The sequence below is a fragment of the Mauremys reevesii genome, linkage group 4 (genome assembly GCF_016161935.1).
Source record: "Mauremys reevesii isolate NIE-2019 linkage group 4, ASM1616193v1, whole genome shotgun sequence".
Classification (NCBI taxonomy): domain Eukaryota; kingdom Metazoa; phylum Chordata; order Testudines; family Geoemydidae; genus Mauremys; species Mauremys reevesii.
In genome coordinates, this window is record NC_052626.1 from 63,584,913 (window position 1) to 63,600,538 (window position 15,626).

Below are 15,626 nucleotides of genomic sequence, written 5' to 3' on the forward strand. Positions count from 1 at the left end.
CAGAAGTCACGTCAAGTGGAGCACCCACAGGGACGCTACTCAAAGAAGAGGTTACTCACCTTGTGCAGTAACTGCAGTTCTTTGAAATGTGTGTCCCTGTGGGTTCTCCACTACCCGTCCTTTCCTCCCCTCTGCTTCAGGCTGTTTTCTGTGGAGACATTCAGGTGGAGCAGGAACTGAGTGCAGTTGGCCCATGAATCTCTATATAGCCTCGGTGTCTAGCATGAGAAGGCACAGCATGCATGCGCGGGCCTTATGAGCCCGATCATGGGCTCAAGAGGCACATGCCCACCTGAAGTGGATCACCCATAGGGAAATACATTTTGAAGAACTGCAGTTACTACACAAAGTGAGTAACCTCTTCTTTATTTCCAAAAGCCGTATCTTTTTAAAAACACATTTCATTTGAAAGACCTTTGACTATATATCATAGTAGTTTGTAAGGGAATTTACCTTAACTCGTGTTACTTTAGGCTACCACATATAGGCACTGATCCTGCAATCAGATCTATGTGGGGAGACTGCTGTGTATGTGTAGAGCTCCACTGATTTCAGTGAGGTGCTGCACATGTGCAGGTGTCCACGCACATAGATCTGATTGCAGGCTAGGGGGTATAGAGAATATTTAAAAATGGAATTAAGGTACAAATTCCATCTCATATATTCACAAGGAAGATTGTGGAGCAAGATTTAAGAATATGTTAACCATAAAATCCCTTTCTTGGTCCAAAATCTTTAATCTCTACCATACTTAGATTCCAGCTTTTAGTTTATCTATTTGAGGAGTCTTCACAGAGAGATTCTGATAGACACCCCCACACCCCCCACCCCCGATCCTGGGGATTACCTTCTCTCTCATCCACAATCACATAACATTCCTGTGGCAGCTACAGAAATTGCTTATGTCATTGGTTTGCAATCTGGTTTTTATTGGAGCCTCCGACTCCTTGGGATGGATTAGTGGCTGGGTGCTGCAGTCCCCATCCCTCCAGATGCTGCTAGCCTTAGTTTATTCTATCCTCTCTCTCTCTCTTCGGTCCCTTTCTGTCTATTTTCTTAACTTTGTTTTTGTGTATTTTTTCTATATCTATTTTAGTACGTTTAATATGTAATAATATTTAATAGGTTTTTCTGCTCCTCTCCTTTGATTCCATCTCTGTCCCCTTCCCTGTTCCTCCACTTACCAGAAGGCTACATGCTGCTGGGAGTGAGGCTTCCCCTGGTGCCACCCAAAGCTGAACTTAGTGCTGCAGGAGCAGAGCAGCTTGCACTAGTAGCCTACCCATGTGAACTGATCCTGCAACCAGCTCTATTTAGGAGCAGGAAGAGAAGGCAAGTGGGTTTCACAGATCTTTATATGCCCCACTTAACCAAAAACAGAAGCATGTTTGGAGAAGCATGGATCTGGGGTTCTGCAGCTTTCCCAGCTGCAATGCTCATCACTTCTGTCTTGTGCCTCCTGCACCCAGTTTGGGGCAACACAGGTTTAAATGGAAAAAGTAATATGAGGGAAGTATTATTTTTATTATAAACTGTGTCTAGTGAGAAGTGTTATTTCCTTTCCATTGTTTACTTCTCCTCTTAACTTAGTCTCCCCCGTCATCTGTTCTGTTGTCCTTTGTCCTCCTCATCACCTGCACATGTTTCCCAGCTACTTGCTTCCTTGTTCCCTTAAACATGTTGACCAGTTACTTGGTCCTCTTCTCCCATCTGGACATACCACCTGGATGCCTCTTTCTGCTTTCCTAGATGGTTCTCTTTCACTGGTAGCTAGTGGCTTTGGACCCTGAGGTTAGTTCTTGTTTGTTCCTCCTCATGAAGCAGAAGTCCTAGGAGAGGCAGCTAGGCAGACTAGGGTGACCAGATGAGATGAAGAAAATATCGGGACACATGCAGGGGGGGTCCACCAGCGGAGGAAAAACAAACAAAAAAAAGCTAGGTGCTGCTGGCAGAGCAAAAAAGAAAAAAAACCAATAGTGCTGCTGGCAGAGCGAAATATCGGGACGGGACACGGAACAACCACCCAAAATATTGGGAAGGTCCGGATTTTATCGGGACGTCTGGTCACTCTAAGGCAGACAGGCTAGCTTCATCTCATTTCCAGCTGTTTATAAATCTCTCCAGGCTCTTGTTGGCAATGAAGTGCTTGGAGGCCTTTAGAAGCATCTGGGATCAAGGAGGAGGAGCCAGCACCACAAGACCAGCCCATCCTGAGGCCTGAAGCAGGTGCTCTGTCATTGATTGGTGTTTTATGTCCCACCCCTAGCAGAGAGTCATTTCAGGGAATTAGAGCCCCCGTACAGGAGTTCTTGTCTCAGGATTAGCTATTTCTCTTCCCCAATCCTTTTTGCAGAGCCAGTTTATGTTTGTAAAAAAAATCCAAACAACGAAACAACCAACCAAAAAAAAATTAAATCCCTCAGTCCCGTGTGGAGGCAGTTCATGGAGAGGGGTAGTGAACTGCTTTTTGGAGATTACCCCTCACTCCACCCTAAAGTAGTCACCAACGGTATTACAGAGAGAGAAGCAAGGAGTAGGGACCATACAGCTAGTATTACAGTTCTTAGTGTGAGAGAGATGCATGATTTTTTTGAAAAATAAAATGGCTCTTGTATAGAAGAGGTAGCGCTCACAGTGAGCAGGCACTGAACACCAGATTCTGAACAACAGATTTCTGTTTCATCTGAGCAAGCCAAATAAATGTTAAATAATTATTGTTTTTTTGTATTGCTGTTGTGCCTAGGAGCCCTGGGCATGGATGAGGACCCCATTGTGCCAGGTGCTGTACAACCACAGAGCAAAAAGATGGGCCCCTGACCCAAGGAACGTACAATCTAAGGCCATGTCTACACTAGCGAGCTTACAGCTGTACCGGTGCAGCTGTGCTGCTGTAAGATCGCTTGTGCAGCCACTCTGTGTCGACGGTAGAGAGCTCTCTTGTTGACAACATAAAACCACCTCCACAAGAGGCAGAAGCTCTCCCACCGACATAGCGCTGTGCACACTACCACTTATACCAGCAAAACTGTCGCTCAGGGGTGTGATTTTTTTTTTTCCACACCCTTGAGCGACTTACGTTTTGCTGACATAAGTCATGTCTACACTACCATTGAAGTGTCAAGACAAGAAACAACAGATGGGGAAGTACAAGGAAACAATGAGACCGGATTGGTCAGCATGATCAACAGTGGTCTCAGCACACCAACAGCCCAACTGTTGTCAAGTTTTGTAGGCATCATGGCAAAGAAGAGTTTGAAGGAGGATCATGAGATAGCTTTGTGGATGTTTACAAGGAGCACCGCCCACGCATGAAAGGCAGCGTGGAGGAAAGCATGAAGGTGCTTTTTTTGAAAATCTAACAGGTGGGTAGTGGAGGCTGGCATCATGGGCCAATGGGAATTGAGCATCAACATCTTGATAGTGAATGAGAGATGATAGGGTAGGGATTGACAGTGAAGGATCTTGAAAGTTAAGACAAGCAGCTTATGTCTGTGATGGAGAAGATGGAGCCAATAGAGAGATTTAAAGAGAGGGGTAATGTTGTCTAAGTGATGGGTTAGGAAAATGAACTTTGCAGCAGCATTCTGAATAGATATGAGTGGGGCAGGATTGTATTGGTCCAGGCCAGAGAGAAGGATGTTGTAGTAATCTAGATCAGTGGTTCTCAAACTTTTTTTTTTGTTTGTTTTTTTCTGGGCCACTTGAAAATTGCTGAGGGTCTCGGCAGACCACTTAATGATCTTTCCAAATGTTGTTTGTACTGTTAGCTAACTAGTGTAAAGCGCTTTGGATAAAAGCGCTATATTGAAAAAAAACTTAATAATTGATTTTCTTTGTTCTACAAATAAAAGCACACAACTCATATTTTAATATCAGTGGTCTTACCTTTCTAATGTGACGGATGTCCCCTCTCTCCCCAGCCATGGCAGCCCCCAAGCTGAGGCTGGGAAGGAGGGCTGTCTCTCCCTGGCAGCCGCAGCCCTGGAGCTAGGGAAAGTCACCTCTTTCTCTGGCCACCGCAGCCCTGCACGTCTCAGATTCCCCCCACCCCTCTTCTCACCCCACTTTCCTTCCCACCTACTCCCTATTCCCCCAAGTCCACCACCTCACCTTACATGTGCGTCTTCTCCAGGGTCCAGGCACCTAATTAGTGGAGCCACGCTTGTGTAGCTCCACTAATTAGGTGGATGGTCCTTCATTCTCTTGTGTGCGGCCGCCCAGGCATGCACCTTAGAGGGAACTATCCATGGACCACCTGAATGGAGCTCGTGGACCACTGGTGGTCCACAGACTGTAGTTTGAGGACCTCTGATCTAGATGCTAGATGATTGAGAGTCTGGAGAGATGATGTTTTTTAGATGTGTGAATTGATGAGAGAGGCCATATCTTTGATCTGTTAATCCAGGAAGAATCAGCAAGATTTAGATGTAGTCTGGATTTGAGGCCCAAGAGTGAAGTCTGAGTTGAAGATGATGTCCAGGTTGCAGGCCTAAATTGTAGGCAAGATGGTGGTGGTGTCCAGAGTGATTGAGAAAGGAGGTAGGGGGAAGGGCTTTGGATGGTGGTAGGGAGATTAGGTTCCCTGTTTTAATCATATTGATCTTGAACTGATGGCTAGACGTCCACAAGAAGATGTCAGAAAGACATGCCAAGATTTTAGTTTGTACAGAAGGTACAACAATTGTGAAATAATGTTAAAGGTTGTTTGCATGAGGGATGAGTGGGACTTCAGTTTGTCTTTTTTTGCTTCATTATAATATATGAAAAGCCTGAAATATTTGTGTGTGGCGGGGTGTCTTTTTTTTTTTTCCCCCCTTAGTATCAAAATTTCAGGTCTTCCTCCTTTCAAACAGTAGAGAGCTAGTAACATTGTGCCATTGCAAGAGTTGAGAAACGAAAGTTGAGCAATTGAGGGGGAATTTTGTGTTTTAGTTACTGATATTCTTGATGTTTCTAAATATTAACAAAACTAATAAGAAACATCCCTTCTTATTTATAAATAAGATAAAAGGGATGGGGCAAACCCTCAATTTCTTGAAAGTGGGGAGTAAGTTTCAGATAATCATTAATGGATTAGAGAAAGTCCCTACCTCTTCTCTACTTACTACTAAACACAGCTTTGTGCATGAGGCTGTTCTATAATGTTCTCAGCAAAGTGGAAATCAAAATATTACCATTAAATAAATAATCTATCCAGCTTTGCTGAGAAGTTGAATAGCATTTTTCTGCCAATGGCTGCATTCAGCATGTCATAGTTGTTACTTATTGATCTTGTATGTTGCAGGAAAAAAATGAATTGCACTTAGTTACAGCACAGATGTCTATATCCACAAAGCTACCTCACTACTGCACTTAGGAAGCAAGAATCCCATGCACTGCTACAGGCTGGGGACCGACTGGCTAAGCAGAAGTTCTGCAGAAAAGGACCTGGGGACTACAGTGGACGAGAAGCTGGATATGAGTCAGCAGTGTGCCCTTGTTGCCAGGAAGACCAATAGCATATTGGGCTGTATTAGTAGGAGCATTGCCAGCAGATCGAGGGAAGTGATTATTCCCCTCTATCTGGCACTGGTGAGGCCACATCTGGAGTAGTGTGTCCAGTTTTGATCCCCCCACTATAGAAGGGATGTGAACAAATTGGAGAGAATCCAGCAGAGGGCAACGGAAATGATTAGTGGGCTGGGGCACATGACTTATGAGGAGAGGCTGAGGGAACTGATGTTGTTTAGTTTGCAGAAGAGAAGAGTGAGGGGGGATTTGATAACAGCCTTCAACTACCTGACGGGGGGTTCCAAAGAGGATGGAGCTAGGCTGTTCTCAGTGGTGGTGGATGACAGAAAAAGAAGCAATGGTCTCAAGTTGCAGTGGAGGAGGTCTAGGTTGGATAGTAGGAAACACTATTTCACTAGAAGGGTGGTGAAGCACTGGAATGGGTTACCTAGGGAGGTGGTGGAATCTCCATCCTTAGAGGTTTTTAAGGCCCGGCTTGACAAAGCCCTGGCTGGGATGATTTAGTTGGTGTTGGCCCTGCTTTGAACAGGGGATTGGACTAGATGACCTCCTGAGGTCTCTTCCAACCCTAATAGTCTATGATTCTATCCACCTTCAAATCCCTCTTCAAAATTCTTCTTTGCTGTGATGCCTACAAAAAAATTGATAACAGTTAGGTTGTTGGTGTGCAGAGGCCACTGCCTGTCACCAGTAATGTCTCATTGTTTCTTTGTACTCCCCATCTGTCTATATCCATCTGCTGTCTCTTGTCTTCTACTTAGATTGTAAGCTGGTTAGGGCAGGGACCATTTTTCTGTTCTGTTTGTACAGCACTTCACATCATAATAAGTACCTAACAGTGCACTCCATGAGATGCTTTTTTCCCTTATGGTGTTCTATAATGTCCCACAAAGAAAGGAAGCAAATACTGATTTTAATGAGGAGATGCTTTTGTAATTGTAGGTGGTAGTGGATGCACTTCAGAAAAATGTTACTGGGTATGCTCTGCTATCCCTTGTGGAACAATTTCTGTTCCCATGATCTCTTTGGGGCACCAAAGGCATTTGGTAATAAATGCTGGACTGTTGTCATGTTGTATTGAATGTGCAAAGGGAATGGAGAATGCAGGTGCAAGATCAACTGTGCTTGCAGAAACCAGCATTCTTCAAGGTTCACAAGGCAGTTAGTTAATTCTTCCTTCTAATATTCCATCCTCGGACATTTCACTCTGCTCTTAGTTGCAGCCTTCTTGCACATTGCAACAGTAGTGGAAATGAGCTGTTGTCTGTGCTTGACCTCAAATTTTAAATACCCAAAACAAACATGGGGGTAATGGAAATGTCAGATTCTTCAGCCATAGGCCCTGAGTGGCTACACTGGTGAGTTGCAGCGCTGGAAAGCCTCCACCAGCGCTGCAATTAGTAAGTGGCCACACCTGAAGGGCACTTCCAGCGCTGCAACTCCCTGGCTGCAGTGCTGGCCGTACACCTCACTCAGCATGGGGAATAAGGATTCCAGCGCTGGTCATCAAGTGTGGCCACACACCAGCGCTGTGATTGGCCTCCAGGGTATAAGGATGTATCCCAGAATGCTTTTATAAATTACTCTCTTTGTTTTGTTATGCAGCCTCTCTTTGTTTTGTTATGAACGAGCTCCGCATGGAGCTCCGTTGCCAAAAAACAAACAGAGCTCCTGTTTGCTGTGATCATCTGTACCTGGCTGTAAACAATCAAATGAGAGGCAGTCAGGGAGTGAATCAAACAGCGGGGAGTCGTGTTGGCTGCAGGCTGTTTGCAATTAAGAGTTAAGACTAAGGGGTCGGAAACATGTTCTGATTTTTCAAGGCAGGAAGCTAAACACACAGTGTTGGCTCCAAAAATCCCCTCTCTCTCTCCCCCCACTCCCTGTCACACTAGACCCCACTCCACCCCCCTCTTTTGAAAAGCATGTTGCGGCCAGTTGAACGCTGGGATAGCTGCCCATAATGCATCACTTCCAACAGCGCTGCAAATGCGGCCACACACCAGCGCTGGTAGCTGTGAGTGTGGCCACACACCAGCGCTGGCCCTGCACAGCTGGACGACCAGCGCTGCAAACCGTAAGTGTAGCCATACCCTCCTGAGTCTGCAAGCTGCTTTAAGGAAGCCTGCATGCCTGCACAAAACCCCATTGTGGGGCATCATACAAGCATAGGAGTTCACCTGCATGGAACATCTTGCAGGGCTGGGGCCCAGGACTGTGCTTAGAGTGCAGAAGAAAGCAGGCTGGTTTTAGCAAGGCAGTAGTTTAGGAACGGTCCATGCAGCATAAATCTAATCTGATTTTTAAGGGACGTCGTCTCTTAAAAATTACTCATCAGAATTTTCCCCCTAATATTCTTGCAAGTAACACACCTAAGATTAAAGAAAACAAATATTTATTTAATTGTTTTATTTGCTGTCTTTGACAGCACTGTTTTCTTTATATAGTCAGTTTCTCTTGTAGTTTGGGATTTTTCACACAACAACAGGGAGAAGAAAATGTATTTTTGAAAACCACAAAAATTGTCAAAGGGACTCAAAAACAAAGAGAACAATTAGTTATTTAAAGCGATAGCCACTGTACAATCTAATCAATCAGAAAAAAATAGTTAAAAGTAATTTCAGGTTCAAAGCATGTTCTTAAGAAATACTACTACTTAGCTTTTCTCATGTGTAAATCTCAAAGCACTTTAAATAGGTGTCTATCGATATACCTGTCTTACAAAGCAGAAAACCAGTTTTGCCAATGTTCACAATTTTACATTTAATGTTTTTTCTTAAAGCCTCAGGCCCTGGAGACTAATTATTGTGAGAATTTTGGCTTTTGTATTTTTAAGTGAGTTTCTGGCACTCATGGTTGCTGAGAAAAGCTTGAAAATGCCCCAAGTGTATACTAAAAGCTCAAAACCAGAGGGCAAATGAAAATAAGCAACCCTAAATGTATATATTGTATTATTTTTAAATTGTCATGATTTTTAAGCCAGTGTCACGCTTATTTGGGGGTCCCAACTTACGTTTTTGAATGTTTGGGGTTGGCAGTGCTGAGAGCCAAAGTGTTTAATCTTAGGTAAGGCACTTAAACAGTGAGTCATCAGCAGAGCTGCTGAGACCTCTGATCTGACATTGTCCTATGTCCTGTGCTACTGAGTCATGCTCTATCTGTCCCACATATATGTACCTCTTTTTACTTGCCTAGCCTACCTGCACCTGGAGAGTTTGTAAACAGAACTGTTTTGTCCAGAAGAAGGCCTGTTGGATATTTTGTCTCTGATATGCACCCCAATTATCAGTTGTAATAGCTAAATTTCCGTTTAATGCATCTGTAACTATTTTGAACATAGCAAATTGCAAAGAGAGGTTTCCTCAGTGGAAAGATAAACTGCATATGTAGTCTTGTGGGTAAAAGAATGTTCTCCAAAAGTCATCCTCCTGGTGTGGTTTGAAGAGATGCTAACTGGATGCTTTTTTGCAAATCAAACAGTAGATGTGTGAGAGAGAAAGGGAAAGCTATTATGTAGAGCTAAAATATGCTGGAAATCCCCAACTCTGTGGAGTTGCTAAAGTGGTTTTTAAACCCTTTCACTGCCTTATATGGCAACAGGAAGTGGGAGTGGCCCAGGCCTGCTTGAGCAGTGGGGGAGCGGGAGAGAGATGGCTCCTGACTTAGGCAGTTGTGCTGATGAAGTGGAAGAGCTGGTTTCAGTTCTCCATAGTGCATGTGTGTTTAGGAGGCGGGTGCTTCTTGTTTCCTTGCCTGGGAGTTGTGCAATCCTTTAGGTCGGAGAAAGCGCCCTCCCTAGCTGCTGCCGCCACCGCCTTGTTGGTTTTTTTTTTTAAAGCTGTGAGCTCAGCCGATGAGTCAGAACCATGCAATCCTGACACTGCATCGTGGGACTGGAGGTGAGAGAGAATCAAAAACAGGAGCTGTAGATTTCAGCCAAGTACAGTGCAGGACTTCGCTTTGCTTGTGCACAGAAGGGGAGCTGAGTAGTGACCACTTCGTGGGATATTCTTGATTGCAAGAGAACTTCCTGCTTCTTTCCTGGAAGCCCAGAGGAGCGGTTCTGGAAAACACTTTTTTGTCGTCTCCTGGGAAGTGAAGCAAAAAGAGAGAGAGGAATCGCCCCGTTACATAATTCTGACTGTGTCTGTCTCATATTAGGACGAGGTAAATTGAAATCTAGGGTTCTTACAAGGTCCAAAGGGCCTGCGCACTCCTGCACCTTGCTCCTGATTGAGGCTAGAATCAACACCGTGGAGGCTATTTGAATCATGGCTGTGGTTTTTTGCAAGCCTGAAGGTTTGCAGCAAGGAGCTGTGTGCGTGGAGGAAATGGGGAGATTGAGTGCTTGGTAACTTTGCTTTTTATTTTTATTTATTTTTTTATCTGTATAATGCATGCAAGCTGCGTATGTGCAGCTACGCAGCTCAGCGCTGCTAATGGACTGCCTCAACAGGAAGACTGCCTTTTTAGTGTGGAAACTTGGTACAGAGAATTCTGGCTAATATTCATTTTAGTGAAATGTGGTAAATTGCCCTTTGGATGGGGAGTTGCTTATGGTATGAGAGCAGAGAGGTGATTCAAATTGCATTGCTGTTGTTCATTATTTGACAGCTGCTGCAGTCTTGCTGCGTGCAATTTAAAATTAATACCCCTCTTTTTGTCTTAAAATTTTAGAGTAAACTTAGTGTTAACGAACATGAGGGACTTATGTTTAGTACAGGTAAGAGCTGTACAAGAGCTCCCTCACCCCCAGCCTCCCAAATCTCTACCACGTTTATCTTAATTCTGAGCCGTATACGCTGCTATCCTAATTCTGGACCTTTTGAGTACAGATTCTTAAGTGGACAAGCTGGGTGGGTTTTGGCATGTATAAATAGGGGTTAGGTCATGCCTTGCTTGTTTTTTGATAGGTATCCAAGTCCCCTGGAACAGGTTTCTGTGCTTTCTGTAGGTCAGTGCTTCTGGCTCAGGTTCTGAAATCTCCATGCACTCAGGTATTTGATTGCAGTAACTGCAAGCCTGTATCCAAATCTTAGCTATCTTGTGCAAGGAGACTGATTGCAGTACTTAACTTCAGTTCACTTTCAGATCTCAACACTAGCATGTAAGGCACCTGGTTTCAGCATCCCATAAGGACAGAGCAGCAGCCAATAGGATAATCTGCAGTTTGTTACCACCTTAAGATTTTTGCTCGTCAGTTTACTTATGGTTAGAAATATGATGCAAGCTAGGGAGGGTTAAAGTGAACCAGTGTTTGTTAGGTAACTGCAATGATTTCTTACTCCTAGAATATTAAATTAGTTCCTCTGATGGCTGTTCCTGTTGAAATCAGTGGGAATTTTGCCATTTGCTTGGGAACATGATTAGGGCCTGTATTTGAGAGTGTCTCATTATGAAGATGGACATGTTTGGCTCTGAACCGCTGGACTCTAAAAACATTCAGCTCTAAGATATCTCAGTTCCTTGGGGGCCTGGAAGCTAGTTTGTGTATTTTGATGGTTCAAAGATTGCAATTGCACTGTGGGGGTGGGAAAGAGAGAAACTATTCCGTCTTCTGGAGTAGGTTAGGGAAGTAGGTGGCAAAGTTGAGGGTAATGTACAATCAAGCTAGAGCTCTCACTCAAAAGCACTATCTTGCTATAACTAATTTTTTTTATCCTTTTAAAAATAACATCAAAGTGCATTTCTTACACTTTAAAAGGTTTTGATCTGTGTTTCTATCTGTTAACTGTAATTTAAAACAAAGTAGTTTTAACTTTAGGTAAGTTAAAATGCCCCTTTAACACTGAAAATACATTTCATGGCAAGGATTCGGTCAGATTGTCTAACGTTGGTCTACAAAACATATGGCTGCCCAGACACAATTAAGGCATAGTTCCTGCTGAGGAGAGACTGGAATGATGAATGCTGTGTGCACAAGCTGTGGCCCTATGAAGTGGACTTAATTAATGTTCCTGGATTGTGATAGGACTTCCTCTCTGTGTGCCCTGTACATTACTCCTGTTAAGAGCCTAGTATGTCTTTTGTGGTCCATTGGTGGCAAAAGGAAATTGGTAGTATCCATTCTAAACCTGTCTCAGCTGCAATACAGTGTTACCATAGCCTTAGTTTAGTATGAGTGGCAGTCCCTGCTGAACACTGGCCCTAGGCTGGAATAGAAAAGGTGTTGCAAACCAGCATTGTGGTAGGTTAGCAGAGGACTAGGGTGAGGTCTAGGACTGGATAACAGAGGAAGGAGGGTCTACTGATTAGTGTGCTAGTCTAAATCTTGAGAGACCTAAGTTCAGTTCCTTGCTCTACCACAAACTTCCTGTGTGATCTCAGGCAAGTAAGTTAGCAATTCTGTACCTAAGTTCCCATCTGTAAAATGGGAATAATAGCACTTCCTTACCCTATATAGGTGTTGTGAAGATAAGTGCATTAAAGATTCAGGTGCTCAGATACAATGGTGATGAGGGCCAAGTAAGTGCCTAAAGAAGTGGATGCTACAGTTCAGGAATGAGGTGCAGGGGCAGTGCAGCAACAGGTAAGGTTGCAAAAAAGTCAGTCTGCTCTGTGTCTGAATCCTGATAAATGTTAGTTTTATAAACACTAAATTCACTCAAACATTTTAGGTGCCATTTTCTTTAGCCTGCAGTTTCAGAGAGAGCTTTTGGAAAAAAATACAAAGGGAGTATAGAAGAACAGACATGCGACATCATGATTTGGGGACATCAGTAACTCAGGCAGAGGTTATGAGTCTCTTACAGGAGTGGGTGGCCGAGGTTCTATGGCTTGCAATGTGCAGGATGTCAGACTAGATGATCATGATGGCCTTAGTCTTTGAGTCCAAAGTACTGGTCAGAGAGCTGTCCTATTGATGTTAGAGCTTTTCTATAGATAGCAATAGCCAGGCTTGTGTGTGTGTGGCTTTTTTTTTTTCTTTTTCTTTTTTTTTTTTTTTAAGAAAAATGTTGCAATTATACTGAAGTAGCATGATGCTATCATAAGTCTATTATTTACACAAGAGGTCTCCCAAAGATCTGTAGTGGGAGTTTGCAGGTGATAAGAAATTGCTCAAGATAGTTAAGTCCAAAGCTGACTGCGAAGAGTTATAAAGGGATCTAGCAAAACTGGGCAACAAAATGGCAGATGAAATTCAGTGTTGATAAATGCAAAGTAATAAACATTGGAAAACATAATCCCAACTGTACATACAATAACGGGGTCTAAATTAGCTCTTACCGCTCAAGAAAAGAGATGGTGGTGTTATTGTGGATAGTTCTCTGAAAACATCTGCTCAGTGTGCAGTGGCTGTCAAAAAGCTAACAATGTTAGGAACCATAGAAAAGGGATATGTAATAAGACAGAAAATATAATGCCACTATCTAAATCCATGGTATGCCCACAACTTGAATACTGCTTGAGGTTCTGGTTGCCCCATATTCAAAAAGATATAAAGAATTGGAGAAGGGTAAGAAAAATGATTAAGGTATGGAACAGTTTCTTATGAGGAATGATTAAAAAGACTGGAACTGATCAGGGTGGAAAAGAAACGATTAATGGGAGATATAATAGAGGTCTATAAAATCTTGACTGCTGTGGAGAAGGTGAATAAGGAATTATTTACTCCTTCACATAACACACAAATCAGGGGTCACCCAATGAAAATAATAGACAGCAGGTTTAAAACAAACATAAGGAAGTACTACTTCATGCAGCACACAGTGAACCTGTGGAACCTGTTCCCATGGATGTTGTGAAAGCCAAAAGTACAAGTGGGTTCAAAAAATAATTAGATAAGTTCATGGAGGATAGGTCCATCAGTGGCTATTAGTTAGATGGTCAGGGGCACAATGCCATGCTCTGGATGTCACTAAACCTCTGACTGACAGAAGCTGGAATTGGACGATGGGGTGGATTACTTGATAATCTCACTAGCCATTGTCAGAAGACAGGATACTGGAATAGATGGATCATTAGTCCAGGCCAGTATGGCCATTCTTATGTTCTCAAAGGTGGGATGAGCTTGTTAGATGATGGTTTTTTTTTTTTTTTTTGAAAGCTGTACTCCTCCATATTATTTTCTAGATTTTAGTCCATATGATCAAAGTATAGATGTTTTTCCTCTTTCTGATGCCTTCCAAACACGGTCTGAAGGAATGAGCAGTGGATGTTGGAAGCCAGGAACTCCTGAGTTATAATCCCTGCTTTACCACTGACTCACTATGAAGCAATGGGCAAGTCTCCCTGCCTCAGTTTACCCATTATAAAAATTGGATTAATAATATTTACCTACCAGCTCAATTGTGTTGTGTGAGACTTAGTCAATTAGTGCTCATACAGTGTTTGTGGGACATCCCCTTCACTCACTTCCCCCAAAAGACATACAATATTCTATTCAACTTAGAAACTAGCATATTGTGGGAGATGAAGGGTATTTATCTAGTTTAGTGAAAAATCCCTTTAACTCAGCTAAATTGTTGGTCGTATTGACAGCAAAAGGCCTCCTGCTGCTCCTATAGAAGTCTTGGCAAAATTCCTTTTGACTTCAGTGAAAGCAGGATCAGGTCATCATGGAATTTGTGCCCCTTCTGGGATGACTGATCCGTTTTTGCTACAGTTTGCAAAATGATATAATTTTCATGTAAGAACTTTTATTATAATAACACTTGGCTGCTTTATATGGAAGTGGTCTAATGATTAGAGAGGGGTCGGCAACCTTTCAGAAGTGGTGTGTCAAGTCTTAATTTATTCGCAGTAGTTTAAGGTTTCACATGCCAGTAATACATTTTACATTTACGGGGGCTGGCGGATGGAACCCCAGACTGGCAGCAGGCTGAGTGGACCAGTGGCTGGGACTCCAGGCCGGCAGTGGGCTGAGGCGCTCCCTGCCAGCTGGGGTCCTGGCCGCCGGCCCCGCTCAGCCCGCTGCCGGCCCGGGGTTCCGTCCATCAAGGCCGGCAGTGGGCTGAGCAGGGCTGGTGGTCGGGACCCCAGGCTGGCAGCAGCATGCCACAGTAAATCAGCTTGCGTTGCCGCCTTTGGCACACGTGTCATAGGTTGCCTAGCCCTGGATTAGAGCTAGATGCTGGACTCTGTTGCCAGCTTGTCCAGTAAACTGCTCTGTGATCTTGCCCAAGTCATAGAGGTATTCACAAGTGAGGAGGATCTATGGCTCCTTGTGATTTAAATTGGAATTATGTGCCTAGTTAGCACCATGGAAAATCAAGCTCTTAACCTCTCTGTACTTCAGTTTTCTTCATCTCTAATATGGAGGTAGCGATACAAAGATGTTGCAGGGATTAATTCACAAATGGTCTGTACGTTGTTTCAAGATCCACAGATGGAAGTGCAGAGTAAAATGTCAAAGCGCTTTACAAACATGAATTTATTAACCCCTTGCAACCTTTCCCCTCATACGTAGGTAAATTTGGATGTTTTATTTTGTTCTGTAGTACCAGTTTGATTGTGATAAAATATTGTTACAGTTTTGTGTAATGTTCAGAATTGAGTCTCATGCTTGACAGGGTGTATTTGATTTAAATCAAATTGATAGGAAGACTCGACTTAATCATGGATTTCTACATAAAAGTGCATTCTTGTTGGTTGTTATAACCTTAATACATATTCTTCACAACTCAGAGATAGATGTAGGTTTCATTTTTAAAAGGTACACACTATACATTTCTAAAGTGATTTATTTTGAAAAATTTTCAGATTAGTTTCCAGCTATATCAGAAAATGAATGATTGTTTGGTAATTTCATTTACCAAAGGTGATTGAAGTAGATAGTTCACCTCCCAATGACTTCGTAAATATCTCCAATTCAACAGGTTAATCATTTAATATTTGGAGGATTTTCTTGCCATGCTGTATTAGGAGGAGAACATCACCAGGCAGACATTTAAGTTGTTTTATTTAACTAAAACAACAACATTATGTATTCTGGATTTTTTCTTCAACAGAAAACACATAATATTTTAACAAAACAAGCATATACATTTTTGAATTTAGTTAAACATTCAAGTTTTTTTAAATCAGGTTTGTTTTTGTTAAAATTGTATTTAACTAAAATAGTTAAATGAAATATTTAAAAAAAAAATTAAATGGACTACGTCAGCCAGGTCAAC

At 42.8% G+C, this 15,626-nt stretch overlaps 1 protein-coding gene across 10 annotated transcripts in view; it reads left to right on the forward strand.

Moving 5' to 3' along the window:
- MIDEAS (mitotic deacetylase associated SANT domain protein) overlaps window positions 1–15,626 on the forward strand; it is an 87,983-nt gene that overhangs the window by 26,664 nt on the left and 45,693 nt on the right. For 2 of the 10 annotated variants that reach the window (XM_039533208.1, XM_039533212.1), the window contains exon 3: window positions 9,350–9,678. The exons of 5 other annotated variants lie outside the window; for them this stretch is intronic. The gene's annotated coding sequence lies outside the window, so the exon portion shown is untranslated. Of the gene's footprint in view, window positions 1–9,141; window positions 9,679–9,773; window positions 9,863–15,626 lie in introns of those variants that run through there. 3 more of the 10 variants (XM_039533211.1, XM_039533216.1, XM_039533217.1) reach the window with 3 other exon arrangements.